Here is a 27624-nt window from a genome sequence, read left to right as displayed (position 1 = left end):
ACTTTCAGAGAAATTATCTACCACTCAGAGCGAAAATGTAAAATCTGCGTTTAAAAAGTGCGGCATTGTCCCTCACGACCCAACCCCTGTTCTTGATAGGATTCCCAGGGAAACCGAGAAAACTCCTGAAGGAGCAGGAGGCCATGGAGTGGATGGCGCATTAATAGCGTTGTTGAAAGACATGCGTGGTGCAGATTGTAAACAGCCAAAGAAACGAGCAAAGCGTCTTCGTGTTGAGCCGGGAAAAAGTGTTTCTTCAGAGGATTTATCCCACAATGATGATGACAACGGTGAAACTAGTGACTCCGAGGAAACAAGTTCAGGAGAAGAGCAATCTACAGAAGCGTCGTCTGAGAGCACAGAAGGTGGAGATTCCGATAAAGGGGTTAGCAGCCATTGCGATAATATAGAAACAGAAGGTGTCCAGGGAACCTCGTCATCGGGAAATGCTCAGCGAAGCAGTGGAAGGACTGGACTAACTGGCGTGGTTAACGTGAAGTCAATTAAGGAGTTACATGTAGATCAGTGGGTATTAGTGCGGCTCGGGGATCGTGTGAAGAAACTGTTCATCGGAAGGATCGACACCGTGTATTATTCAGATGGGGATCTTGAGGTTTCTTTTCTAAGAAGAAAAAGTCTGCAGACAAATGTATTTGTTCACCCCAAAGAAGAAGACTGTGCATTAGTGGATTTCGACCAAATAGTTGGAGCACTTAATCAACCACAAACACTGCGAAGAGGTCTGCTCAAATTTGCGGCTGACGCCAGTGAATGGATCCCATAGTCAACAAAAGGAATTCTAGAGACGTTCTGTTCCGTATTTGAACTGTGTGTTGCATAGCTTTTGTTTTTAAACTGTAAAATTATGCTCCCAAATGGTGTAAACGTGATTGCGGTTTCTCAAATTTGTTTCATTGTTAAGCAAAACACGTGCATTTATAACTTTTCAAACATCCTGAGATGTTTAAGTTAAAATTTGTATTTTTTAAAAACCTAATTAAAGTCCGAAACCAACCCTTTGGTTGGCTTATCTCGTTTATGTGTTGGTGTAAAGTAAATGTCCGAAGTCACCACCTCCTGTGGGGGGGGGGGGGGGGGGGAATTCGGACAACTTTCAAACAAAAAAAAATCGCAGACTCTTATACATTTAAGACTTGTACTGATGCTGGCTGAACCCATATATTAAATGCAAACTGATAAGAAGAAAAAGTCCTTATTATATCAGATATTCTGAAGCACAGAAAGAAAAGACTACAAAAATCGTCCCAATTCACCCCAGCTTACGGTACGTGCAGAAAACTTGCCTTGGATGCCGCTGTCACATGCATGCCAAACGTCTGCGACCAACCCTACACGAAGTGCGCACGTGCCTGTACACAGCAGTGCAGTGGTGGCTGTCTAATCCAGATGCGCATCTCCGACTAAGGACAAGTGTTGATGTTTGTATTCTGTTTTTCACTTAGGTTCATGAAAGGGGATAGCGCGAACGCAGTCCCCCTGAGTAAAAATTACGCACCCGAGTCGCCCACATTTGGGGCGATCGCAGGGGTCAGCCCACCGAAGTGCAATGGGAAGGCCTCGCCCTGGGGGCACCGCCTGATTGATCACGGTAGCCCCTGTGCCAGGTAAGTATGATTTGATCTGCCTCACCACTCAAACTGGTGAAAGACGGCCCGTGTCCGGCTTGGGCGAACCGCAAATGGCTGGCCGTCTTGGCCCGGCACAAAACGCACGAAGTGCGCACGAGACTTGAGTGGGTGTTCTGTCTCTCGTCAAATACGAGCTTTCCTCACTTTCCTTTGGCACCCAATCTCTGTCAGTGTTAAAACCTTTTTCACTCCTTTGGTTATATTCTGTCCATCAGTACCGTAAATTGGGGTGACTTCGGACAACGTGGTGAATTCGGACAGTGAGCCAATAAAAGTATACAATAGTATCGTTACTGTTGCAAAAGATGTATTCCCACGGCTACTTCATGAACTTTCAGAGAAATTATCTACCACTCAGAGCGAAAATGTAAAATCTGCGTTTAAAAAGTGCGGCATTGTCCCTCACGACCCAACCCCTGTTCTTGATAGGATTCCCAGGGAAACCGAGAAAACTCCTGAAGGAGCAGGAGGCCATGGAGTGGATGGCGCATTAATAGCGTTGTTGAAAGACATGCGTGGTGCAGATTGTAAACAGCCAAAGAAACGAGCAAAGCGTCTTCGTGTTGAGCCGGGAAAAAGTGTTTCTTCAGAGGATTTATCCCACAATGATGATGACAACGGTGAAACTAGTGACTCCGAGGAAACAAGTTCAGGAGAAGAGCAATCTACAGAAGCGTCGTCTGAGAGCACAGAAGGTGGAGATTCCGATAAAGGGGTTAGCAGCCATTGCGATAATATAGAAACAGAAGGTGTCCAGGGAACCTCGTCATCGGGAAATGCTCAGCGAAGCAGTGGAAGGACTGGACTAACTGGCGTGGTTAACGTGAAGTCAATTAAGGAGTTACATGTAGATCAGTGGGTATTAGTGCGGCTCGGGGATCGTGTGAAGAAACTGTTCATCGGGAAGGATCGACACCGTGTATTATTCAGATGGGGATCTTGAGGTTTCTTTTCTAAGAAGAAAAAGTCTGCAGACAAATGTATTTGTTCACCCCAAAGAAGAAGACTGTGCATTAGTGGATTTCGACCAAATAGTTGGAGCACTTAATCAACCACAAACACTGCGAAGAGGTCTGCTCAAATTTGCGGCTGACGCCAGTGAATGGATCCCATAGTCAACAAAAGGAATTCTAGAGACGTTCTGTTCCGTATTTGAACTGTGTGTTGCATAGCTTTTGTTTTTAAACTGTAAAATTATGCTCCCAAATGGTGTAAACGTGATTGCGGTTTCTCAAATTTGTTTCATTGTTAAGCAAAACACGTGCATTTATAACTTTTCAAACATCCTGAGATGTTTAAGTTAAAATTTGTATTTTTTAAAAACCTAATTAAAGTCCGAAACCAACCCTTTGGTTGGCTTATCTCGTTTATGTGTTGGTGTAAAGTAAATGTCCGAAGTCACCACCTCCTGTGGGGGGGGGGGGGGGAATTCGGACAACTTTCAAACAAAAAAAAATCGCAGACTCTTATACATTTAAGACTTGTACTGATGCTGGCTGAACCCATATATTAAATGCAAACTGATAAGAAGAAAAAGTCCTTATTATATCAGATATTCTGAAGCACAGAAAGAAAAGACTACAAAAATCGTCCCAATTCACCCCAGCTTACGGTACGTGCAGAAAACTTGCCTTGGATGCCGCTGTCACATGCATGCCAAACGTCTGCGACCAACCCTACACGAAGTGCGCACGTGCCTGTACACAGCAGTGCAGTGGTGGCTGTCTAATCCAGATGCGCATCTCCGACTAAGGACAAGTGTTGATGTTTGTATTCTGTTTTTCACTTAGGTTCATGAAAGGGGATAGCGCGAACGCAGTCCCCCTGAGTAAAAATTACGCACCCGAGTCGCCCACATTTGGGGCGATCGCAGGGGTCAGCCCACCGAAGTGCAATGGGAAGGCCTCGCCCTGGGGGCACCGCCTGATTGATCACGGTAGCCCCTGTGCCAGGTAAGTATGATTTGATCTGCCTCACCACTCAAACTGGTGAAAGACGGCCCGTGTCCGGCTTGGGCGAACCGCAAATGGCTGGCCGTCTTGGCCCGGCACAAAACGCACGAAGTGCGCACGAGACTTGAGTGGGTGTTCTGTCTCTCGTCAAATACGAGCTTTCCTCACTTTCCTTTGGCACCCAATCTCTGTCAGTGTTAAAACCTTTTTCACTCCTTTGGTTATATTCTGTCCATCAGTACCGTAAATTGGGGTGACTTCGGACAACGTGGTGAATTCGGACAGTGAGCCAATAAAAGTATACAATAGTATCGTTACTGTTGCAAAAGATGTATTCCCACGGCTACTTCATGAACTTTCAGAGAAATTATCTACCACTCAGAGCGAAAATGTAAAATCTGCGTTTAAAAAGTGCGGCATTGTCCCTCACGACCCAACCCCTGTTCTTGATAGGATTCCCAGGGAAACCGAGAAAACTCCTGAAGGAGCAGGAGGCCATGGAGTGGATGGCGCATTAATAGCGTTGTTGAAAGACATGCGTGGTGCAGATTGTAAACAGCCAAAGAAACGAGCAAAGCGTCTTCGTGTTGAGCCGGGAAAAAGTGTTTCTTCAGAGGATTTATCCCACAATGATGATGACAACGGTGAAACTAGTGACTCCGAGGAAACAAGTTCAGGAGAAGAGCAATCTACAGAAGCGTCGTCTGAGAGCACAGAAGGTGGAGATTCCGATAAAGGGGTTAGCAGCCATTGCGATAATATAGAAACAGAAGGTGTCCAGGGAACCTCGTCATCGGGAAATGCTCAGCGAAGCAGTGGAAGGACTGGACTAACTGGCGTGGTTAACGTGAAGTCAATTAAGGAGTTACATGTAGATCAGTGGGTATTAGTGCGGCTCGGGGATCGTGTGAAGAAACTGTTCATCGGAAGGATCGACACCGTGTATTATTCAGATGGGGATCTTGAGGTTTCTTTTCTAAGAAGAAAAAGTCTGCAGACAAATGTATTTGTTCACCCCAAAGAAGAAGACTGTGCATTAGTGGATTTCGACCAAATAGTTGGAGCACTTAATCAACCACAAACACTGCGAAGAGGTCTGCTCAAATTTGCGGCTGACGCCAGTGAATGGATCCCATAGTCAACAAAAGGAATTCTAGAGACGTTCTGTTCCGTATTTGAACTGTGTGTTGCATAGCTTTTGTTTTTAAACTGTAAAATTATGCTCCCAAATGGTGTAAACGTGATTGCGGTTTCTCAAATTTGTTTCATTGTTAAGCAAAACACGTGCATTTATAACTTTTCAAACATCCTGAGATGTTTAAGTTAAAATTTGTATTTTTTAAAAACCTAATTAAAGTCCGAAACCAACCCTTTGGTTGGCTTATCTCGTTTATGTGTTGGTGTAAAGTAAATGTCCGAAGTCACCACCTCCTGTGGTGGGGGTGGGGGGGGGGGGGGGGAATTCGGACAACTTTCAAACAAAAAAAAATCGCAGACTCTTATACATTTAAGACTTGTACTGATGCTGGCTGAACCCATATATTAAATGCAAACTGATAAGAAGAAAAAGTCCTTATTATATCAGATATTCTGAAGCACAGAAAGAAAAGACTACAAAAATCGTCCCAATTCACCCCAGCTTACGGTACGTGCAGAAAACTTGCCTTGGATGCCGCTGTCACATGCATGCCAAACGTCTGCGACCAACCCTACACGAAGTGCGCACGTGCCTGTACACAGCAGTGCAGTGGTGGCTGTCTAATCCAGATGCGCATCTCCGACTAAGGACAAGTGTTGATGTTTGTATTCTGTTTTTCACTTAGGTTCATGAAAGGGGATAGCGCGAACGCAGTCCCCCTGAGTAAAAATTACGCACCCGAGTCGCCCACATTTGGGGCGATCGCAGGGGTCAGCCCACCGAAGTGCAATGGGAAGGCCTCGCCCTGGGGGCACCGCCTGATTGATCACGGTAGCCCCTGTGCCAGGTAAGTATGATTTGATCTGCCTCACCACTCAAACTGGTGAAAGACGGCCCGTGTCCGGCTTGGGCGAACCGCAAATGGCTGGCCGTCTTGGCCCGGCACAAAACGCACGAAGTGCGCACGAGACTTGAGTGGGTGTTCTGTCTCTCGTCAAATACGAGCTTTCCTCACTTTCCTTTGGCACCCAATCTCTGTCAGTGTTAAAACCTTTTTCACTCCTTTGGTTATATTCTGTCCATCAGTACCGTAAATTGGGGTGACTTCGGACAACGTGGTGAATTCGGACAGTGAGCCAATAAAAGTATACAATAGTATCGTTACTGTTGCAAAAGATGTATTCCCACGGCTACTTCATGAACTTTCAGAGAAATTATCTACCACTCAGAGCGAAAATGTAAAATCTGCGTTTAAAGAGTGCGGCATTGTCCCTCACGACCCAACCCCTGTTCTTCATAGGATTCCCAGGGAAACCGAGAAAACTCCTGAAGGAGCAGGAGGCCATGGAGTGGATGGCGCATTAATAGCGTTGTTGAAAGACATGCGTGGTGCAGATTGTAAACAGCCAAAGAAACGAGCAAAGCGTCTTCGTGTTGAGCCGGGAAAAAGTGTTTCTTCAGAGGATTTATCCCACAATGATGATGACAACGGTGAAACTAGTGACTCCGAGGAAACAAGTTCAGGAGAAGAGCAATCTACAGAAGCGTCGTCTGAGAGCACAGAAGGTGGAGATTCCGATAAAGGGGTTAGCAGCCATTGCGATAATATAGAAACAGAAGGTGTCCAGGGAACCTCGTCATCGGGAAATGCTCAGCGAAGCAGTGGAAGGACTGGACTAACTGGCGTGGTTAACGTGAAGTCAATTAAGGAGTTACATGTAGATCAGTGGGTATTAGTGCGGCTCGGGGATCGTGTGAAGAAACTGTTCATCGGAAGGATCGACACCGTGTATTATTCAGATGGGGATCTTGAGGTTTCTTTTCTAAGAAGAAAAAGTCTGCAGACAAATGTATTTGTTCACCCCAAAGAAGAAGACTGTGCATTAGTGGATTTCGACCAAATAGTTGGAGCACTTAATCAACCACAAACACTGCGAAGAGGTCTGCTCAAATTTGCGGCTGACGCCAGTGAATGGATCCCATAGTCAACAAAAGGAATTCTAGAGACGTTCTGTTCCGTATTTGAACTGTGTGTTGCATAGCTTTTGTTTTTAAACTGTAAAATTATGCTCCCAAATGGTGTAAACGTGATTGCGGTTTCTCAAATTTGTTTCATTGTTAAGCAAAACACGTGCATTTATAACTCCTGTGGTGGGGGTGGGGGGGGGGGGAATTCGGACAACTTTCAAACAAAAAAAAATCGCAGACTCTTATACATTTAAGACTTGTACTGATGCTGGCTGAACCCATATATTAAATGCAAACTGATAAGAAGAAAAAGTCCTTATTATATCAGATATTCTGAAGCACAGAAAGAAAAGACTACAAAAATCGTCCCAATTCACCCCAGCTTACGGTACGTGCAGAAAACTTGCCTTGGATGCCGCTGTCACATGCATGCCAAACGTCTGCGACCAACCCTACACGAAGTGCGCACGTGCCTGTACACAGCAGTGCAGTGGTGGCTGTCTAATCCAGATGCGCATCTCCGACTAAGGACAAGTGTTGATGTTTGTATTCTGTTTTTCACTTAGGTTCATGAAAGGGGATAGCGCGAACGCAGTCCCCCTGAGTAAAAATTACGCACCCGAGTCGCCCACATTTGGGGCGATCGCAGGGGTCAGCCCACCGAAGTGCAATGGGAAGGCCTCGCCCTGGGGGCACCGCCTGATTGATCACGGTAGCCCCTGTGCCAGGTAAGTATGATTTGATCTGCCTCACCACTCAAACTGGTGAAAGACGGCCCGTGTCCGGCTTGGGCGAACCGCAAATGGCTGGCCGTCTTGGCCCGGCACAAAACGCACGAAGTGCGCACGAGACTTGAGTGGGTGTTCTGTCTCTCGTCAAATACGAGCTTTCCTCACTTTCCTTTGGCACCCAATCTCTGTCAGTGTTAAAACCTTTTTCACTCCTTTGGTTATATTCTGTCCATCAGTACCGTAAATTGGGGTGACTTCGGACAACGTGGTGAATTCGGACAGTGAGCCAATAAAAGTATACAATAGTATCGTTACTGTTGCAAAAGATGTATTCCCACGGCTACTTCATGAACTTTCAGAGAAATTATCTACCACTCAGAGCGAAAATGTAAAATCTGCGTTTAAAGAGTGCGGCATTGTCCCTCACGACCCAACCCCTGTTCTTCATAGGATTCCCAGGGAAACCGAGAAAACTCCTGAAGGAGCAGGAGGCCATGGAGTGGATGGCGCATTAATAGCGTTGTTGAAAGACATGCGTGGTGCAGATTGTAAACAGCCAAAGAAACGAGCAAAGCGTCTTCGTGTTGAGCCGGGAAAAAGTGTTTCTTCAGAGGATTTATCCCACAATGATGATGACAACAACTAGTGACTCCGAGGAAACAAGTTCAGGAGAAGAGCAATCTACAGAAGCGTCGTCTGAGAGCACAGAAGGTGGAGATTCCGATAAAGGGGTTAGCAGCCATTGCGATAATATAGAAACAGAAGGTGTCCAGGGAACCTCGTCATCGGGAAATGCTCAGCGAAGCAGTGGAAGGACTGGACTAACTGGCGTGGTTAACGTGAAGTCAATTAAGGAGTTACATGTAGATCAGTGGGTATTAGTGCGGCTCGGGGATCGTGTGAAGAAACTGTTCATCGGAAGGATCGACACCGTGTATTATTCAGATGGGGATCTTGAGGTTTCTTTTCTAAGAAGAAAAAGTCTGCAGACAAATGTATTTGTTCACCCCAAAGAAGAAGACTGTGCATTAGTGGATTTCGACCAAATAGTTGGAGCACTTAATCAACCACAAACACTGCGAAGAGGTCTGCTCAAATTTGCGGCTGACGCCAGTGAATGGATCCCATAGTCAACAAAAGGAATTCTAGAGACGTTCTGTTCCGTATTTGAACTGTGTGTTGCATAGCTTTTGTTTTTAAACTGTAAAATTATGCTCCCAAATGGTGTAAACGTGATTGCGGTTTCTCAAATTTGTTTCATTGTTAAGCAAAACACGTGCATTTATAACTTTTCAAACATCCTGAGATGTTTAAGTTAAAATTTGTATTTTTTAAAAACCTAATTAAAGTCCGAAACCAACCCTTTGGTTGGCTTATCTCGTTTATGTGTTGGTGTAAAGTAAATGTCCGAAGTCACCACCTCCTGTGGTGGGGGTGGGGGGGGGGGGGGGGGGAATTCGGACAACTTTCAAACAAAAAAAAATCGCAGACTCTTATACATTTAAGACTTGTACTGATGCTGGCTGAACCCATATATTAAATGCAAACTGATAAGAAGAAAAAGTCCTTATTATATCAGATATTCTGAAGCACAGAAAGAAAAGACTACAAAAATCGTCCCAATTCACCCCAGCTTACGGTACGTGCAGAAAACTTGCCTTGGATGCCGCTGTCACATGCATGCCAAACGTCTGCGACCAACCCTACACGAAGTGCGCACGTGCCTGTACACAGCAGTGCAGTGGTGGCTGTCTAATCCAGATGCGCATCTCCGACTAAGGACAAGTGTTGATGTTTGTATTCTGTTTTTCACTTAGGTTCATGAAAGGGGATAGCGCGAACGCAGTCCCCCTGAGTAAAAATTACGCACCCGAGTCGCCCACATTTGGGGCGATCGCAGGGGTCAGCCCACCGAAGTGCAATGGGAAGGCCTCGCCCTGGGGGCACCGCCTGATTGATCACGGTAGCCCCTGTGCCAGGTAAGTATGATTTGATCTGCCTCACCACTCAAACTGGTGAAAGACGGCCCGTGTCCGGCTTGGGCGAACCGCAAATGGCTGGCCGTCTTGGCCCGGCACAAAACGCACGAAGTGCGCACGAGACTTGAGTGGGTGTTCTGTCTCTCGTCAAATACGAGCTTTCCTCACTTTCCTTTGGCACCCAATCTCTGTCAGTGTTAAAACCTTTTTCACTCCTTTGGTTATATTCTGTCCATCAGTACCGTAAATTGGGGTGACTTCGGACAACGTGGTGAATTCGGACAGTGAGCCAATAAAAGTATACAATAGTATCGTTACTGTTGCAAAAGATGTATTCCCACGGCTACTTCATGAACTTTCAGAGAAATTATCTACCACTCAGAGCGAAAATGTAAAATCTGCGTTTAAAGAGTGCGGCATTGTCCCTCACGACCCAACCCCTGTTCTTCATAGGATTCCCAGGGAAACCGAGAAAACTCCTGAAGGAGCAGGAGGCCATGGAGTGGATGGCGCATTAATAGCGTTGTTGAAAGACATGCGTGGTGCAGATTGTAAACAGCCAAAGAAACGAGCAAAGCGTCTTCGTGTTGAGCCGGGAAAAAGTGTTTCTTCAGAGGATTTATCCCACAATGATGATGACAACGGTGAAACTAGTGACTCCGAGGAAACAAGTTCAGGAGAAGAGCAATCTACAGAAGCGTCGTCTGAGAGCACAGAAGGTGGAGATTCCGATAAAGGGGTTAGCAGCCATTGCGATAATATAGAAACAGAAGGTGTCCAGGGAACCTCGTCATCGGGAAATGCTCAGCGAAGCAGTGGAAGGACTGGACTAACTGGCGTGGTTAACGTGAAGTCAATTAAGGAGTTACATGTAGATCAGTGGGTATTAGTGCGGCTCGGGGATCGTGTGAAGAAACTGTTCATCGGAAGGATCGACACCGTGTATTATTCAGATGGGGATCTTGAGGTTTCTTTTCTAAGAAGAAAAAGTCTGCAGACAAATGTATTTGTTCACCCCAAAGAAGAAGACTGTGCATTAGTGGATTTCGACCAAATAGTTGGAGCACTTAATCAACCACAAACACTGCGAAGAGGTCTGCTCAAATTTGCGGCTGACGCCAGTGAATGGATCCCATAGTCAACAAAAGGAATTCTAGAGACGTTCTGTTCCGTATTTGAACTGTGTGTTGCATAGCTTTTGTTTTTAAACTGTAAAATTATGCTCCCAAATGGTGTAAACGTGATTGCGGTTTCTCAAATTTGTTTCATTGTTAAGCAAAACACGTGCATTTATAACTTTTCAAACATCCTGAGATGTTTAAGTTAAAATTTGTATTTTTTAAAAACCTAATTAAAGTCCGAAACCAACCCTTTGGTTGGCTTATCTCGTTTATGTGTTGGTGTAAAGTAAATGTCCGAAGTCACCACCTCCTGTGGTGGGGGTGGGGGGGGGGGGGGGGAATTCGGACAACTTTCAAACAAAAAAAAATCGCAGACTCTTATACATTTAAGACTTGTACTGATGCTGGCTGAACCCATATATTAAATGCAAACTGATAAGAAGAAAAAGTCCTTATTATATCAGATATTCTGAAGCAGAAAAGACTACAAAAATCGTCCCAATTCACCCCAGCTTACGGTACGTGCAGAAAACTTGCCTTGGATGCCGCTGTCACATGCATGCCAAACGTCTGCGACCAACCCTACACGAAGTGCGCACGTGCCTGTACACAGCAGTGCAGTGGTGGCTGTCTAATCCAGATGCGCATCTCCGACTAAGGACAAGTGTTGATGTTTGTATTCTGTTTTTCACTTAGGTTCATGAAAGGGGATAGCGCGAACGCAGTCCCCCTGAGTAAAAATTACGCACCCGAGTCGCCCACATTTGGGGCGATCGCAGGGGTCAGCCCACCGAAGTGCAATGGGAAGGCCTCGCCCTGGGGGCACCGCCTGATTGATCACGGTAGCCCCTGTGCCAGGTAAGTATGATTTGATCTGCCTCACCACTCAAACTGGTGAAAGACGGCCCGTGTCCGGCTTGGGCGAACCGCAAATGGCTGGCCGTCTTGGCCCGGCACAAAACGCACGAAGTGCGCACGAGACTTGAGTGGGTGTTCTGTCTCTCGTCAAATACGAGCTTTCCTCACTTTCCTTTGGCACCCAATCTCTGTCAGTGTTAAAACCTTTTTCACTCCTTTGGTTATATTCTGTCCATCAGTACCGTAAATTGGGGTGACTTCGGACAACGTGGTGAATTCGGACAGTGAGCCAATAAAAGTATACAATAGTATCGTTACTGTTGCAAAAGATGTATTCCCACGGCTACTTCATGAACTTTCAGAGAAATTATCTACCACTCAGAGCGAAAATGTAAAATCTGCGTTTAAAGAGTGCGGCATTGTCCCTCACGACCCAACCCCTGTTCTTCATAGGATTCCCAGGGAAACCGAGAAAACTCCTGAAGGAGCAGGAGGCCATGGAGTGGATGGCGCATTAATAGCGTTGTTGAAAGACATGCGTGGTGCAGATTGTAAACAGCCAAAGAAACGAGCAAAGCGTCTTCGTGTTGAGCCGGGAAAAAGTGTTTCTTCAGAGGATTTATCCCACAATGATGATGACAACGGTGAAACTAGTGACTCCGAGGAAACAAGTTCAGGAGAAGAGCAATCTACAGAAGCGTCGTCTGAGAGCACAGAAGGTGGAGATTCCGATAAAGGGGTTAGCAGCCATTGCGATAATATAGAAACAGAAGGTGTCCAGGGAACCTCGTCATCGGGAAATGCTCAGCGAAGCAGTGGAAGGACTGGACTAACTGGCGTGGTTAACGTGAAGTCAATTAAGGAGTTACATGTAGATCAGTGGGTATTAGTGCGGCTCGGGGATCGTGTGAAGAAACTGTTCATCGGAAGGATCGACACCGTGTATTATTCAGATGGGGATCTTGAGGTTTCTTTTCTAAGAAGAAAAAGTCTGCAGACAAATGTATTTGTTCACCCCAAAGAAGAAGACTGTGCATTAGTGGATTTCGACCAAATAGTTAATCAACCACAAACACTGCGAAGAGGTCTGCTCAAATTTGCGGCTGACGCCAGTGAATGGATCCCATAGTCAACAAAAGGAATTCTAGAGACGTTCTGTTCCGTATTTGAACTGTGTGTTGCATAGCTTTTGTTTTTAAACTGTAAAATTATGCTCCCAAATGGTGTAAACGTGATTGCGGTTTCTCAAATTTGTTTCATTGTTAAGCAAAACACGTGCATTTATAACTTTTCAAACATCCTGAGATGTTTAAGTTAAAATTTGTATTTTTTAAAAACCTAATTAAAGTCCGAAACCAACCCTTTGGTTGGCTTATCTCGTTTATGTGTTGGTGTAAAGTAAATGTCCGAAGTCACCACCTCCTGTGGTGGGGGTGGGGGTGGGGGTGGGGGGGGGGGGGGAATTCGGACAACTTTCAAACAAAAAAAAATCGCAGACTCTTATACATTTAAGACTTGTACTGATGCTGGCTGAACCCATATATTAAATGCAAACTGATAAGAAGAAAAAGTCCTTATTATATCAGATATTCTGAAGCACAGAAAGAAAAGACTACAAAAATCGTCCCAATTCACCCCGGCTTACGGTACGTGCAGAAAACTTGCCTTGGATGCCGCTGTCACATGCATGCCAAACGTCTGCGACCAACCCTACACGAAGTGCGCACGTGCCTGTACACAGCAGTGCAGTGGTGGCTGTCTAATCCAGATGCGCATCTCCGACTAAGGACAAGTGTTGATGTTTGTATTCTGTTTTTCACTTAGGTTCATGAAAGGGGATAGCGCGAACGCAGTCCCCCTGAGTAAAAATTACGCACCCGAGTCGCCCACATTTGGGGCGATCGCAGGGGTCAGCCCACCGAAGTGCAATGGGAAGGCCTCGCCCTGGGGGCACCGCCTGATTGATCACGGTAGCCCCTGTGCCAGGTAAGTATGATTTGATCTGCCTCACCACTCAAACTGGTGAAAGACGGCCCGTGTCCGGCTTGGGCGAACCGCAAATGGCTGGCCGTCTTGGCCCGGCACAAAACGCACGAAGTGCGCACGAGACTTGAGTGGGTGTTCTGTCTCTCGTCAAATACGAGCTTTCCTCACTTTCCTTTGGCACCCAATCTCTGTCAGTGTTAAAACCTTTTTCACTCCTTTGGTTATATTCTGTCCATCAGTACCGTAAATTGGGGTGACTTCGGACAACGTGGTGAATTCGGACAGTGAGCCAATAAAAGTATACAATAGTATCGTTACTGTTGCAAAAGATGTATTCCCACGGCTACTTCATGAACTTTCAGAGAAATTATCTACCACTCAGAGCGAAAATGTAAAATCTGCGTTTAAAAAGTGCGGCATTGTCCCTCACGACCCAACCCCTGTTCTTGATAGGATTCCCAGGGAAACCGAGAAAACTCCTGAAGGAGCAGGAGGCCATGGAGTGGATGGCGCATTAATAGCGTTGTTGAAAGACATGCGTGGTGCAGATTGTAAACAGCCAAAGAAACGAGCAAAGCGTCTTCGTGTTGAGCCGGGAAAAAGTGTTTCTTCAGAGGATTTATCCCACAATGATGATGACAACGGTGAAACTAGTGACTCCGAGGAAACAAGTTCAGGAGAAGAGCAATCTACAGAAGCGTCGTCTGAGAGCACAGAAGGTGGAGATTCCGATAAAGGGGTTAGCAGCCATTGCGATAATATAGAAACAGAAGGTGTCCAGGGAACCTCGTCATCGGGAAATGCTCAGCGAAGCAGTGGAAGGACTGGACTAACTGGCGTGGTTAACGTGAAGTCAATTAAGGAGTTACATGTAGATCAGTGGGTATTAGTGCGGCTCGGGGATCGTGTGAAGAAACTGTTCATCGGAAGGATCGACACCGTGTATTATTCAGATGGGGATCTTGAGGTTTCTTTTCTAAGAAGAAAAAGTCTGCAGACAAATGTATTTGTTCACCCCAAAGAAGAAGACTGTGCATTAGTGGATTTCGACCAAATAGTTGGAGCACTTAATCAACCACAAACACTGCGAAGAGGTCTGCTCAAATTTGCGGCTGACGCCAGTGAATGGATCCCATAGTCAACAAAAGGAATTCTAGAGACGTTCTGTTCCGTATTTGAACTGTGTGTTGCATAGCTTTTGTTTTTAAACTGTAAAATTATGCTCCCAAATGGTGTAAACGTGATTGCGGTTTCTCAAATTTGTTTCATTGTTAAGCAAAACACGTGCATTTATAACTTTTCAAACATCCTGAGATGTTTAAGTTAAAATTTGTATTTTTTAAAAACCTAATTAAAGTCCGAAACCAACCCTTTGGTTGGCTTATCTCGTTTATGTGTTGGTGTAAAGTAAATGTCCGAAGTCACCACCTCCTGTGGGGGGGGGGGGGGGGGGGAATTCGGACAACTTTCAAACAAAAAAAAATCGCAGACTCTTATACATTTAAGACTTGTACTGATGCTGGCTGAACCCATATATTAAATGCAAACTGATAAGAAGAAAAAGTCCTTATTATATCAGATATTCTGAAGCACAGAAAGAAAAGACTACAAAAATCGTCCCAATTCACCCCAGCTTACGGTACGTGCAGAAAACTTGCCTTGGATGCCGCTGTCACATGCATGCCAAACGTCTGCGACCAACCCTACACGAAGTGCGCACGTGCCTGTACACAGCAGTGCAGTGGTGGCTGTCTAATCCAGATGCGCATCTCCGACTAAGGACAAGTGTTGATGTTTGTATTCTGTTTTTCACTTAGGTTCATGAAAGGGGATAGCGCGAACGCAGTCCCCCTGAGTAAAAATTACGCACCCGAGTCGCCCACATTTGGGGCGATCGCAGGGGTCAGCCCACCGAAGTGCAATGGGAAGGCCTCGCCCTGGGGGCACCGCCTGATTGATCACGGTAGCCCCTGTGCCAGGTAAGTATGATTTGATCTGCCTCACCACTCAAACTGGTGAAAGACGGCCCGTGTCCGGCTTGGGCGAACCGCAAATGGCTGGCCGTCTTGGCCCGGCACAAAACGCACGAAGTGCGCACGAGACTTGAGTGGGTGTTCTGTCTCTCGTCAAATACGAGCTTTCCTCACTTTCCTTTGGCACCCAATCTCTGTCAGTGTTAAAACCTTTTTCACTCCTTTGGTTATATTCTGTCCATCAGTACCGTAAATTGGGGTGACTTCGGACAACGTGGTGAATTCGGACAGTGAGCCAATAAAAGTATACAATAGTATCGTTACTGTTGCAAAAGATGTATTCCCACGGCTACTTCATGAACTTTCAGAGAAATTATCTACCACTCAGAGCGAAAATGTAAAATCTGCGTTTAAAAAGTGCGGCATTGTCCCTCACGACCCAACCCCTGTTCTTGATAGGATTCCCAGGGAAACCGAGAAAACTCCTGAAGGAGCAGGAGGCCATGGAGTGGATGGCGCATTAATAGCGTTGTTGAAAGACATGCGTGGTGCAGATTGTAAACAGCCAAAGAAACGAGCAAAGCGTCTTCGTGTTGAGCCGGGAAAAAGTGTTTCTTCAGAGGATTTATCCCACAATGATGATGACAACGGTGAAACTAGTGACTCCGAGGAAACAAGTTCAGGAGAAGAGCAATCTACAGAAGCGTCGTCTGAGAGCACAGAAGGTGGAGATTCCGATAAAGGGGTTAGCAGCCATTGCGATAATATAGAAACAGAAGGTGTCCAGGGAACCTCGTCATCGGGAAATGCTCAGCGAAGCAGTGGAAGGACTGGACTAACTGGCGTGGTTAACGTGAAGTCAATTAAGGAGTTACATGTAGATCAGTGGGTATTAGTGCGGCTCGGGGATCGTGTGAAGAAACTGTTCATCGGAAGGATCGACACCGTGTATTATTCAGATGGGGATCTTGAGGTTTCTTTTCTAAGAAGAAAAAGTCTGCAGACAAATGTATTTGTTCACCCCAAAGAAGAAGACTGTGCATTAGTGGATTTCGACCAAATAGTTGGAGCACTTAATCAACCACAAACACTGCGAAGAGGTCTGCTCAAATTTGCGGCTGACGCCAGTGAATGGATCCCATAGTCAACAAAAGGAATTCTAGAGACGTTCTGTTCCGTATTTGAACTGTGTGTTGCATAGCTTTTGTTTTTAAACTGTAAAATTATGCTCCCAAATGGTGTAAACGTGATTGCGGTTTCTCAAATTTGTTTCATTGTTAAGCAAAACACGTGCATTTATAACTTTTCAAACATCCTGAGATGTTTAAGTTAAAATTTGTATTTTTTAAAAACCTAATTAAAGTCCGAAACCAACCCTTTGGTTGGCTTATCTCGTTTATGTGTTGGTGTAAAGTAAATGTCCGAAGTCACCACCTCCTGTGGTGGGGGTGGGGGGGGGGGGGGGGGAATTCGGACAACTTTCAAACAAAAAAAAATCGCAGACTCTTATACATTTAAGACTTGTACTGATGCTGGCTGAACCCATATATTAAATGCAAACTGATAAGAAGAAAAAGTCCTTATTATATCAGATATTCTGAAGCACAGAAAGAAAAGACTACAAAAATCGTCCCAATTCACCCCAGCTTACGGTACGTGCAGAAAACTTGCCTTGGATGCCGCTGTCACATGCATGCCAAACGTCTGCGACCAACCCTACACGAAGTGCGCACGTGCCTGTACACAGCAGTGCAGTGGTGGCTGTCTAATCCAGATGCGCATCTCCGACTAAGGACAAGTGTTGATGTTTGTATTCTGTTTTTCACTTAGGTTCATGAAAGGGGATAGCGCGAACGCAGTCCCCCTGAGTAAAAATTACGCACCCGAGTCGCCCACATTTGGGGCGATCGCAGGGGTCAGCCCACCGAAGTGCAATGGGAAGGCCTCGCCCTGGGGGCACCGCCTGATTGATCACGGTAGCCCCTGTGCCAGGTAAGTATGATTTGATCTGCCTCACCACTCAAACTGGTGAAAGACGGCCCGTGTCCGGCTTGGGCGAACCGCAAATGGCTGGCCGTCTTGGCCCGGCACAAAACGCACGAAGTGCGCACGAGACTTGAGTGGGTGTTCTGTCTCTCGTCAAATACGAGCTTTCCTCACTTTCCTTTGGCACCCAATCTCTGTCAGTGTTAAAACCTTTTTCACTCCTTTGGTTATATTCTGTCCATCAGTACCGTAAATTGGGGTGACTTCGGACAACGTGGTGAATTCGGACAGTGAGCCAATAAAAGTATACAATAGTATCGTTACTGTTGCAAAAGATGTATTCCCACGGCTACTTCATGAACTTTCAGAGAAATTATCTACCACTCAGAGCGAAAATGTAAAATCTGCGTTTAAAGAGTGCGGCATTGTCCCTCACGACCCAACCCCTGTTCTTGATAGGATTCCCAGGGAAACCGAGAAAACTCCTGAAGGAGCAGGAGGCCATGGAGTGGATGGCGCATTAATAGCGTTGTTGAAAGACATGCGTGGTGCAGATTGTAAACAGCCAAAGAAACGAGCAAAGCGTCTTCGTGTTGAGCCGGGAAAAAGTGTTTCTTCAGAGGATTTATCCCACAATGATGATGACAACGGTGAAACTAGTGACTCCGAGGAAACAAGTTCAGGAGAAGAGCAATCTACAGAAGCGTCGTCTGAGAGCACAGAAGGTGGAGATTCCGATAAAGGGGTTAGCAGCCATTGCGATAATATAGAAACAGAAGGTGTCCAGGGAACCTCGTCATCGGGAAATGCTCAGCGAAGCAGTGGAAGGACTGGACTAACTGGCGTGGTTAACGTGAAGTCAATTAAGGAGTTACATGTAGATCAGTGGGTATTAGTGCGGCTCGGGGATCGTGTGAAGAAACTGTTCATCGGAAGGATCGACACCGTGTATTATTCAGATGGGGATCTTGAGGTTTCTTTTCTAAGAAGAAAAAGTCTGCAGACAAATGTATTTGTTCACCCCAAAGAAGAAGACTGTGCATTAGTGGATTTCGACCAAATAGTTGGAGCACTTAATCAACCACAAACACTGCGAAGAGGTCTGCTCAAATTTGCGGCTGACGCCAGTGAATGGATCCCATAGTCAACAAAAGGAATTCTAGAGACGTTCTGTTCCGTATTTGAACTGTGTGTTGCATAGCTTTTGTTTTTAAACTGTAAAATTATGCTCCCAAATGGTGTAAACGTGATTGCGGTTTCTCAAATTTGTTTCATTGTTAAGCAAAACACGTGCATTTATAACTTTTCAAACATCCTGAGATGTTTAAGTTAAAATTTGTATTTTTTAAAAACCTAATTAAAGTCCGAAACCAACCCTTTGGTTGGCTTATCTCGTTTATGTGTTGGTGTAAAGTAAATGTCCGAAGTCACCACCTCCTGTGGGGGGGGGGGGGGGGAATTCGGACAACTTTCAAACAAAAAAAAATCGCAGACTCTTATACATTTAAGACTTGTACTGATGCTGGCTGAACCCATATATTAAATGCAAACTGATAAGAAGAAAAAGTCCTTATTATATCAGATATTCTGAAGCACAGAAAGAAAAGACTACAAAAATCGTCCCAATTCACCCCAGCTTACGGTACGTGCAGAAAACTTGCCTTGGATGCCGCTGTCACATGCATGCCAAACGTCTGCGACCAACCCTACACGAAGTGCGCACGTGCCTGTACACAGCAGTGCAGTGGTGGCTGTCTAATCCAGATGCGCATCTCCGACTAAGGACAAGTGTTGATGTTTGTATTCTGTTTTTCACTTAGGTTCATGAAAGGGGATAGCGCGAACGCAGTCCCCCTGAGTAAAAATTACGCACCCGAGTCGCCCACATTTGGGGCGATCGCAGGGGTCAGCCCACCGAAGTGCAATGGGAAGGCCTCGCCCTGGGGGCACCGCCTGATTGATCACGGTAGCCCCTGTGCCAGGTAAGTATGATTTGATCTGCCTCACCACTCAAACTGGTGAAAGACGGCCCGTGTCCGGCTTGGGCGAACCGCAAATGGCTGGCCGTCTTGGCCCGGCACAAAACGCACGAAGTGCGCACGAGACTTGAGTGGGTGTTCTGTCTCTCGTCAAATACGAGCTTTCCTCACTTTCCTTTGGCACCCAATCTCTGTCAGTGTTAAAACCTTTTTCACTCCTTTGGTTATATTCTGTCCATCAGTACCGTAAATTGGGGTGACTTCGGACAACGTGGTGAATTCGGACAGTGAGCCAATAAAAGTATACAATAGTATCGTTACTGTTGCAAAAGATGTATTCCCACGGCTACTTCATGAACTTTCAGAGAAATTATCTACCACTCAGAGCGAAAATGTAAAATCTGCGTTTAAAAAGTGCGGCATTGTCCCTCACGACCCAACCCCTGTTCTTGATAGGATTCCCAGGGAAACCGAGAAAACTCCTGAAGGAGCAGGAGGCCATGGAGTGGATGGCGCATTAATAGCGTTGTTGAAAGACATGCGTGGTGCAGATTGTAAACAGCCAAAGAAACGAGCAAAGCGTCTTCGTGTTGAGCCGGGAAAAAGTGTTTCTTCAGAGGATTTATCCCACAATGATGATGACAACGGTGAAACTAGTGACTCCGAGGAAACAAGTTCAGGAGAAGAGCAATCTACAGAAGCGTCGTCTGAGAGCACAGAAGGTGGAGATTCCGATAAAGGGGTTAGCAGCCATTGCGATAATATAGAAACAGAAGGTGTCCAGGGAACCTCGTCATCGGGAAATGCTCAGCGAAGCAGTGGAAGGACTGGACTAACTGGCGTGGTTAACGTGAAGTCAATTAAGGAGTTACATGTAGATCAGTGGGTATTAGTGCGGCTCGGGGATCGTGTGAAGAAACTGTTCATCGGAAGGATCGACACCGTGTATTATTCAGATGGGGATCTTGAGGTTTCTTTTCTAAGAAGAAAAAGTCTGCAGACAAATGTATTTGTTCACCCCAAAGAAGAAGACTGTGCATTAGTGGATTTCGACCAAATAGTTGGAGCACTTAATCAACCACAAACACTGCGAAGAGGTCTGCTCAAATTTGCGGCTGACGCCAGTGAATGGATCCCATAGTCAACAAAAGGAATTCTAGAGACGTTCTGTTCCGTATTTGAACTGTGTGTTGCATAGCTTTTGTTTTTAAACTGTAAAATTATGCTCCCAAATGGTGTAAACGTGATTGCGGTTTCTCAAATTTGTTTCATTGTTAAGCAAAACACGTGCATTTATAACTTTTCAAACATCCTGAGATGTTTAAGTTAAAATTTGTATTTTTTAAAAACCTAATTAAAGTCCGAAACCAACCCTTTGGTTGGCTTATCTCGTTTATGTGTTGGTGTAAAGTAAATGTCCGAAGTCACCACCTCCTGTGGGGGGGGGGGGGGGGGAATTCGGACAACTTTCAAACAAAAAAAAATCGCAGACTCTTATACATTTAAGACTTGTACTGATGCTGGCTGAACCCATATATTAAATGCAAACTGATAAGAAGAAAAAGTCCTTATTATATCAGATATTCTGAAGCACAGAAAGAAAAGACTACAAAAATCGTCCCAATTCACCCCAGCTTACGGTACGTGCAGAAAACTTGCCTTGGATGCCGCTGTCACATGCATGCCAAACGTCTGCGACCAACCCTACACGAAGTGCGCACGTGCCTGTACACAGCAGTGCAGTGGTGGCTGTCTAATCCAGATGCGCATCTCCGACTAAGGACAAGTGTTGATGTTTGTATTCTGTTTTTCACTTAGGTTCATGAAAGGGGATAGCGCGAACGCAGTCCCCCTGAGTAAAAATTACGCACCCGAGTCGCCCACATTTGGGGCGATCGCAGGGGTCAGCCCACCGAAGTGCAATGGGAAGGCCTCGCCCTGGGGGCACCGCCTGATTGATCACGGTAGCCCCTGTGCCAGGTAAGTATGATTTGATCTGCCTCACCACTCAAACTGGTGAAAGACGGCCCGTGTCCGGCTTGGGCGAACCGCAAATGGCTGGCCGTCTTGGCCCGGCACAAAACGCACGAAGTGCGCACGAGACTTGAGTGGGTGTTCTGTCTCTCGTCAAATACGAGCTTTCCTCACTTTCCTTTGGCACCCAATCTCTGTCAGTGTTAAAACCTTTTTCACTCCTTTGGTTATATTCTGTCCATCAGTACCGTAAATTGGGGTGACTTCGGACAACGTGGTGAATTCGGACAGTGAGCCAATAAAAGTATACAATAGTATCGTTACTGTTGCAAAAGATGTATTCCCACGGCTACTTCATGAACTTTCAGAGAAATTATCTACCACTCAGAGCGAAAATGTAAAATCTGCGTTTAAAAAGTGCGGCATTGTCCCTCACGACCCAACCCCTGTTCTTGATAGGATTCCCAGGGAAACCGAGAAAACTCCTGAAGGAGCAGGAGGCCATGGAGTGGATGGCGCATTAATAGCGTTGTTGAAAGACATGCGTGGTGCAGATTGTAAACAGCCAAAGAAACGAGCAAAGCGTCTTCGTGTTGAGCCGGGAAAAAGTGTTTCTTCAGAGGATTTATCCCACAATGATGATGACAACGGTGAAACTAGTGACTCCGAGGAAACAAGTTCAGGAGAAGAGCAATCTACAGAAGCGTCGTCTGAGAGCACAGAAGGTGGAGATTCCGATAAAGGGGTTAGCAGCCATTGCGATAATATAGAAACAGAAGGTGTCCAGGGAACCTCGTCATCGGGAAATGCTCAGCGAAGCAGTGGAAGGACTGGACTAACTGGCGTGGTTAACGTGAAGTCAATTAAGGAGTTACATGTAGATCAGTGGGTATTAGTGCGGCTCGGGGATCGTGTGAAGAAACTGTTCATCGGAAGGATCGACACCGTGTATTATTCAGATGGGGATCTTGAGGTTTCTTTTCTAAGAAGAAAAAGTCTGCAGACAAATGTATTTGTTCACCCCAAAGAAGAAGACTGTGCATTAGTGGATTTCGACCAAATAGTTGGAGCACTTAATCAACCACAAACACTGCGAAGAGGTCTGCTCAAATTTGCGGCTGACGCCAGTGAATGGATCCCATAGTCAACAAAAGGAATTCTAGAGACGTTCTGTTCCGTATTTGAACTGTGTGTTGCATAGCTTTTGTTTTTAAACTGTAAAATTATGCTCCCAAATGGTGTAAACGTGATTGCGGTTTCTCAAATTTGTTTCATTGTTAAGCAAAACACGTGCATTTATAACTTTTCAAACATCCTGAGATGTTTAAGTTAAAATTTGTATTTTTTAAAAACCTAATTAAAGTCCGAAACCAACCCTTTGGTTGGCTTATCTCGTTTATGTGTTGGTGTAAAGTAAATGTCCGAAGTCACCACCTCCTGTGGGGGGGGGGGGGAATTCGGACAACTTTCAAACAAAAAAAAATCGCAGACTCTTATACATTTAAGACTTGTACTGATGCTGGCTGAACCCATATATTAAATGCAAACTGATAAGAAGAAAAAGTCCTTATTATATCAGATATTCTGAAGCACAGAAAGAAAAGACTACAAAAATCGTCCCAATTCACCCCAGCTTACGGTACGTGCAGAAAACTTGCCTTGGATGCCGCTGTCACATGCATGCCAAACGTCTGCGACCAACCCTACACGAAGTGCGCACGTGCCTGTACACAGCAGTGCAGTGGTGGCTGTCTAATCCAGATGCGCATCTCCGACTAAGGACAAGTGTTGATGTTTGTATTCTGTTTTTCACTTAGGTTCATGAAAGGGGATAGCGCGAACGCAGTCCCCCTGAGTAAAAATTACGCACCCGAGTCGCCCACATTTGGGGCGATCGCAGGGGTCAGCCCACCGAAGTGCAATGGGAAGGCCTCGCCCTGGGGGCACCGCCTGATTGATCACGGTAGCCCCTGTGCCAGGTAAGTATGATTTGATCTGCCTCACCACTCAAACTGGTGAAAGACGGCCCGTGTCCGGCTTGGGCGAACCGCAAATGGCTGGCCGTCTTGGCCCGGCACAAAACGCACGAAGTGCGCACGAGACTTGAGTGGGTGTTCTGTCTCTCGTCAAATACGAGCTTTCCTCACTTTCCTTTGGCACCCAATCTCTGTCAGTGTTAAAACCTTTTTCACTCCTTTGGTTATATTCTGTCCATCAGTACCGTAAATTGGGGTGACTTCGGACAACGTGGTGAATTCGGACAGTGAGCCAATAAAAGTATACAATAGTATCGTTACTGTTGCAAAAGATGTATTCCCACGGCTACTTCATGAACTTTCAGAGAAATTATCTACCACTCAGAGCGAAAATGTAAAATCTGCGTTTAAAAAGTGCGGCATTGTCCCTCACGACCCAACCCCTGTTCTTGATAGGATTCCCAGGGAAACCGAGAAAACTCCTGAAGGAGCAGGAGGCCATGGAGTGGATGGCGCATTAATAGCGTTGTTGAAAGACATGCGTGGTGCAGATTGTAAACAGCCAAAGAAACGAGCAAAGCGTCTTCGTGTTGAGCCGGGAAAAAGTGTTTCTTCAGAGGATTTATCCCACAATGATGATGACAACGGTGAAACTAGTGACTCCGAGGAAACAAGTTCAGGAGAAGAGCAATCTACAGAAGCGTCGTCTGAGAGCACAGAAGGTGGAGATTCCGATAAAGGGGTTAGCAGCCATTGCGATAATATAGAAACAGAAGGTGTCCAGGGAACCTCGTCATCGGGAAATGCTCAGCGAAGCAGTGGAAGGACTGGACTAACTGGCGTGGTTAACGTGAAGTCAATTAAGGAGTTACATGTAGATCAGTGGGTATTAGTGCGGCTCGGGGATCGTGTGAAGAAACTGTTCATCGGAAGGATCGACACCGTGTATTATTCAGATGGGGATCTTGAGGTTTCTTTTCTAAGAAGAAAAAGTCTGCAGACAAATGTATTTGTTCACCCCAAAGAAGAAGACTGTGCATTAGTGGATTTCGACCAAATAGTTGGAGCACTTAATCAACCACAAACACTGCGAAGAGGTCTGCTCAAATTTGCGGCTGACGCCAGTGAATGGATCCCATAGTCAACAAAAGGAATTCTAGAGACGTTCTGTTCCGTATTTGAACTGTGTGTTGCATAGCTTTTGTTTTTAAACTGTAAAATTATGCTCCCAAATGGTGTAAACGTGATTGCGGTTTCTCAAATTTGTTTCATTGTTAAGCAAAACACGTGCATTTATAACTTTTCAAACATCCTGAGATGTTTAAGTTAAAATTTGTATTTTTTAAAAACCTAATTAAAGTCCGAAACCAACCCTTTGGTTGGCTTATCTCGTTTATGTGTTGGTGTAAAGTAAATGTCCGAAGTCACCACCTCCTGTGGGGGGGGGGGGGAATTCGGACAACTTTCAAACAAAAAAAAATCGCAGACTCTTATACATTTAAGACTTGTACTGATGCTGGCTGAACCCATATATTAAATGCAAACTGATAAGAAGAAAAAGTCCTTATTATATCAGATATTCTGAAGCACAGAAAGAAAAGACTACAAAAATCGTCCCAATTCACCCCAGCTTACGGTACGTGCAGAAAACTTGCCTTGGATGCCGCTGTCACATGCATGCCAAACGTCTGCGACCAACCCTACACGAAGTGCGCACGTGCCTGTACACAGCAGTGCAGTGGTGGCTGTCTAATCCAGATGCGCATCTCCGACTAAGGACAAGTGTTGATGTTTGTATTCTGTTTTTCACTTAGGTTCATGAAAGGGGATAGCGCGAACGCAGTCCCCCTGAGTAAAAATTACGCACCCGAGTCGCCCACATTTGGGGCGATCGCAGGGGTCAGCCCACCGAAGTGCAATGGGAAGGCCTCGCCCTGGGGGCACCGCCTGATTGATCACGGTAGCCCCTGTGCCAGGTAAGTATGATTTGATCTGCCTCACCACTCAAACTGGTGAAAGACGGCCCGTGTCCGGCTTGGGCGAACCGCAAATGGCTGGCCGTCTTGGCCCGGCACAAAACGCACGAAGTGCGCACGAGACTTGAGTGGGTGTTCTGTCTCTCGTCAAATACGAGCTTTCCTCACTTTCCTTTGGCACCCAATCTCTGTCAGTGTTAAAACCTTTTTCACTCCTTTGGTTATATTCTGTCCATCAGTACCGTAAATTGGGGTGACTTCGGACAACGTGGTGAATTCGGACAGTGAGCCAATAAAAGTATACAATAGTATCGTTACTGTTGCAAAAGATGTATTCCCACGGCTACTTCATGAACTTTCAGAGAAATTATCTACCACTCAGAGCGAAAATGTAAAATCTGCGTTTAAAGAGTGCGGCATTGTCCCTCACGACCCAACCCCTGTTCTTCATAGGATTCCCAGGGAAACCGAGAAAACTCCTGAAGGAGCAGGAGGCCATGGAGTGGATGGCGCATTAATAGCGTTGTTGAAAGACATGCGTGGTGCAGATTGTAAACAGCCAAAGAAACGAGCAAAGCGTCTTCGTGTTGAGCCGGGAAAAAGTGTTTCTTCAGAGGATTTATCCCACAATGATGATGACAACGGTGAAACTAGTGACTCCGAGGAAACAAGTTCAGGAGAAGAGCAATCTACAGAAGCGTCGTCTGAGAGCACAGAAGGTGGAGATTCCGATAAAGGGGTTAGCAGCCATTGCGATAATATAGAAACAGAAGGTGTCCAGGGAACCTCGTCATCGGGAAATGCTCAGCGAAGCAGTGGAAGGACTGGACTAACTGGCGTGGTTAACGTGAAGTCAATTAAGGAGTTACATGTAGATCAGTGGGTATTAGTGCGGCTCGGGGATCGTGTGAAGAAACTGTTCATCGGAAGGATCGACACCGTGTATTATTCAGATGGGGATCTTGAGGTTTCTTTTCTAAGAAGAAAAAGTCTGCAGACAAATGTATTTGTTCACCCCAAAGAAGAAGACTGTGCATTAGTGGATTTCGACCAAATAGTTGGAGCACTTAATCAACCACAAACACTGCGAAGAGGTCTGCTCAAATTTGCGGCTGACGCCAGTGAATGGATCCCATAGTCAACAAAAGGAATTCTAGAGACGTTCTGTTCCGTATTTGAACTGTGTGTTGCATAGCTTTTGTTTTTAAACTGTAAAATTATGCTCCCAAATGGTGTAAACGTGATTGCGGTTTCTCAAATTTGTTTCATTGTTAAGCAAAACACGTGCATTTATAACTTTTCAAACATCCTGAGATGTTTAAGTTAAAATTTGTATTTTTTAAAAACCTAATTAAAGTCCGAAACCAACCCTTTGGTTGGCTTATCTCGTTTATGTGTTGGTGTAAAGTAAATGTCCGAAGTCACCACCTCCTGTGGGGGGGGGGGAATTCGGACAACTTTCAAACAAAAAAAAATCGCAGACTCTTATACATTTAAGACTTGTACTAATGCTGGCTGAACCCATATATTAAATGCAAACTGATAAGAAGAAAAAGTCCTTATTATATCAGATATTCTGAAGCACAGAAAGAAAAGACTACAAAAATCGTCCCAATTCACCCCAGCTTACGGTACGTGCAGAAAACTTGCCTTGGATGCCGCTGTCACATGCATGCCAAACGTCTGCGACCAACCCTACACGAAGTGCGCACGTGCCTGTACACAGCAGTGCAGTGGTGGCTGTCTAATCCAGATGCGCATCTCCGACTAAGGACAAGTGTTGATGTTTGTATTCTGTTTTTCACTTAGGTTCATGAAAGGGGATAGCGCGAACGCAGTCCCCCTGAGTAAAAATTACGCACCCGAGTCGCCCACATTTGGGGCGATCGCAGGGGTCAGCCCACCGAAGTGCAATGGGAAGGCCTCGCCCTGGGGGCACCGCCTGATTGATCACGGTAGCCCCTGTGCCAAGTAAGTATGATTTAATCTGCCTCACCACTCAAACTGGTGTAAGACGGCCCGTGTCCGGCTTGGGCGAACTGCAAATGGCTGGCCACCTACGCATTGTATACAATGGCGCAAAGCATTCTGGGTAATCGCATTGAATTTGGCGTGACCTTTTAGCGCGCAATGATCCGTTTAGTATTTTATGATAAATACTAAGTCCAAGGATTGGTCAAAATATTTACATCCTCGGACTGAAACGTGAATGTAGGATAGATAGAGGAATGTACAAACTTATTTTGGTCAATGTACGATTGCAGTAAAGGCGGAGAAGCCTACATTCCCGCGGCTTAGCTCCGCAGGCTTTATGATGCTCAGCGATTCGGCAATAGTACAGAAATACCCGACTTTTTGGACTTAGTACTGTACCCTTA

The 27624-nt window shown here is 45.6% G+C and overlaps 14 non-coding genes across 14 annotated transcripts; all 14 read right to left on the bottom strand.

The window, feature by feature from the left end:
* Positions 1 to 1471: 1471 nt before the first annotated feature.
* Positions 1472 to 1633, bottom strand: LOC135477273 (U1 spliceosomal RNA). Its single transcript, XR_010445161.1, has one exon. It is a non-coding gene; the product is annotated as a U1 spliceosomal RNA (small nuclear RNA).
* Positions 1634 to 3447: 1814 nt separating this feature from the next.
* On the bottom strand, positions 3448 to 3609 carry LOC135477272 (U1 spliceosomal RNA). The gene has a single exon (XR_010445160.1). It is a non-coding gene; the product is annotated as a U1 spliceosomal RNA (small nuclear RNA).
* A 1823-nt stretch (positions 3610 to 5432) lies between these two features.
* LOC135477271 (U1 spliceosomal RNA) lies at positions 5433 to 5594 on the bottom strand. Its single transcript, XR_010445159.1, has one exon. It is a non-coding gene; the product is annotated as a U1 spliceosomal RNA (small nuclear RNA).
* A 1687-nt stretch (positions 5595 to 7281) lies between these two features.
* On the bottom strand, positions 7282 to 7443 carry LOC135477270 (U1 spliceosomal RNA). The gene has a single exon (XR_010445158.1). It is a non-coding gene; the product is annotated as a U1 spliceosomal RNA (small nuclear RNA).
* Positions 7444 to 9263: 1820 nt separating this feature from the next.
* Positions 9264 to 9425, bottom strand: LOC135477269 (U1 spliceosomal RNA). The gene has a single exon (XR_010445157.1). It is a non-coding gene; the product is annotated as a U1 spliceosomal RNA (small nuclear RNA).
* Positions 9426 to 11242: 1817 nt separating this feature from the next.
* On the bottom strand, positions 11243 to 11404 carry LOC135477268 (U1 spliceosomal RNA). The gene has a single exon (XR_010445156.1). It is a non-coding gene; the product is annotated as a U1 spliceosomal RNA (small nuclear RNA).
* Positions 11405 to 13228: 1824 nt separating this feature from the next.
* Positions 13229 to 13390, bottom strand: LOC135477266 (U1 spliceosomal RNA). Its single transcript, XR_010445155.1, has one exon. It is a non-coding gene; the product is annotated as a U1 spliceosomal RNA (small nuclear RNA).
* A 1817-nt stretch (positions 13391 to 15207) lies between these two features.
* On the bottom strand, positions 15208 to 15369 carry LOC135477265 (U1 spliceosomal RNA). Its single transcript, XR_010445154.1, has one exon. It is a non-coding gene; the product is annotated as a U1 spliceosomal RNA (small nuclear RNA).
* Positions 15370 to 17193: 1824 nt separating this feature from the next.
* LOC135477264 (U1 spliceosomal RNA) lies at positions 17194 to 17355 on the bottom strand. Its single transcript, XR_010445153.1, has one exon. It is a non-coding gene; the product is annotated as a U1 spliceosomal RNA (small nuclear RNA).
* Positions 17356 to 19169: 1814 nt separating this feature from the next.
* Positions 19170 to 19331, bottom strand: LOC135477305 (U1 spliceosomal RNA). The gene has a single exon (XR_010445191.1). It is a non-coding gene; the product is annotated as a U1 spliceosomal RNA (small nuclear RNA).
* Positions 19332 to 21146: 1815 nt separating this feature from the next.
* On the bottom strand, positions 21147 to 21308 carry LOC135477298 (U1 spliceosomal RNA). Its single transcript, XR_010445185.1, has one exon. It is a non-coding gene; the product is annotated as a U1 spliceosomal RNA (small nuclear RNA).
* Positions 21309 to 23119: 1811 nt separating this feature from the next.
* Positions 23120 to 23281, bottom strand: LOC135477287 (U1 spliceosomal RNA). The gene has a single exon (XR_010445174.1). It is a non-coding gene; the product is annotated as a U1 spliceosomal RNA (small nuclear RNA).
* A 1811-nt stretch (positions 23282 to 25092) lies between these two features.
* LOC135477275 (U1 spliceosomal RNA) lies at positions 25093 to 25254 on the bottom strand. The gene has a single exon (XR_010445163.1). It is a non-coding gene; the product is annotated as a U1 spliceosomal RNA (small nuclear RNA).
* A 1809-nt stretch (positions 25255 to 27063) lies between these two features.
* LOC135477294 (U1 spliceosomal RNA) lies at positions 27064 to 27225 on the bottom strand. Its single transcript, XR_010445181.1, has one exon. It is a non-coding gene; the product is annotated as a U1 spliceosomal RNA (small nuclear RNA).
* Positions 27226 to 27624: the final 399 nt, after the last annotated feature.

This window comes from Liolophura sinensis, chromosome 10 (genome assembly GCF_032854445.1).
Source record: "Liolophura sinensis isolate JHLJ2023 chromosome 10, CUHK_Ljap_v2, whole genome shotgun sequence".
Taxonomy (NCBI): Eukaryota; Metazoa; Mollusca; class Polyplacophora; order Chitonida; family Chitonidae; genus Liolophura; species Liolophura sinensis.
This window is presented reverse-complemented; position numbering and strand designations above follow the sequence as displayed.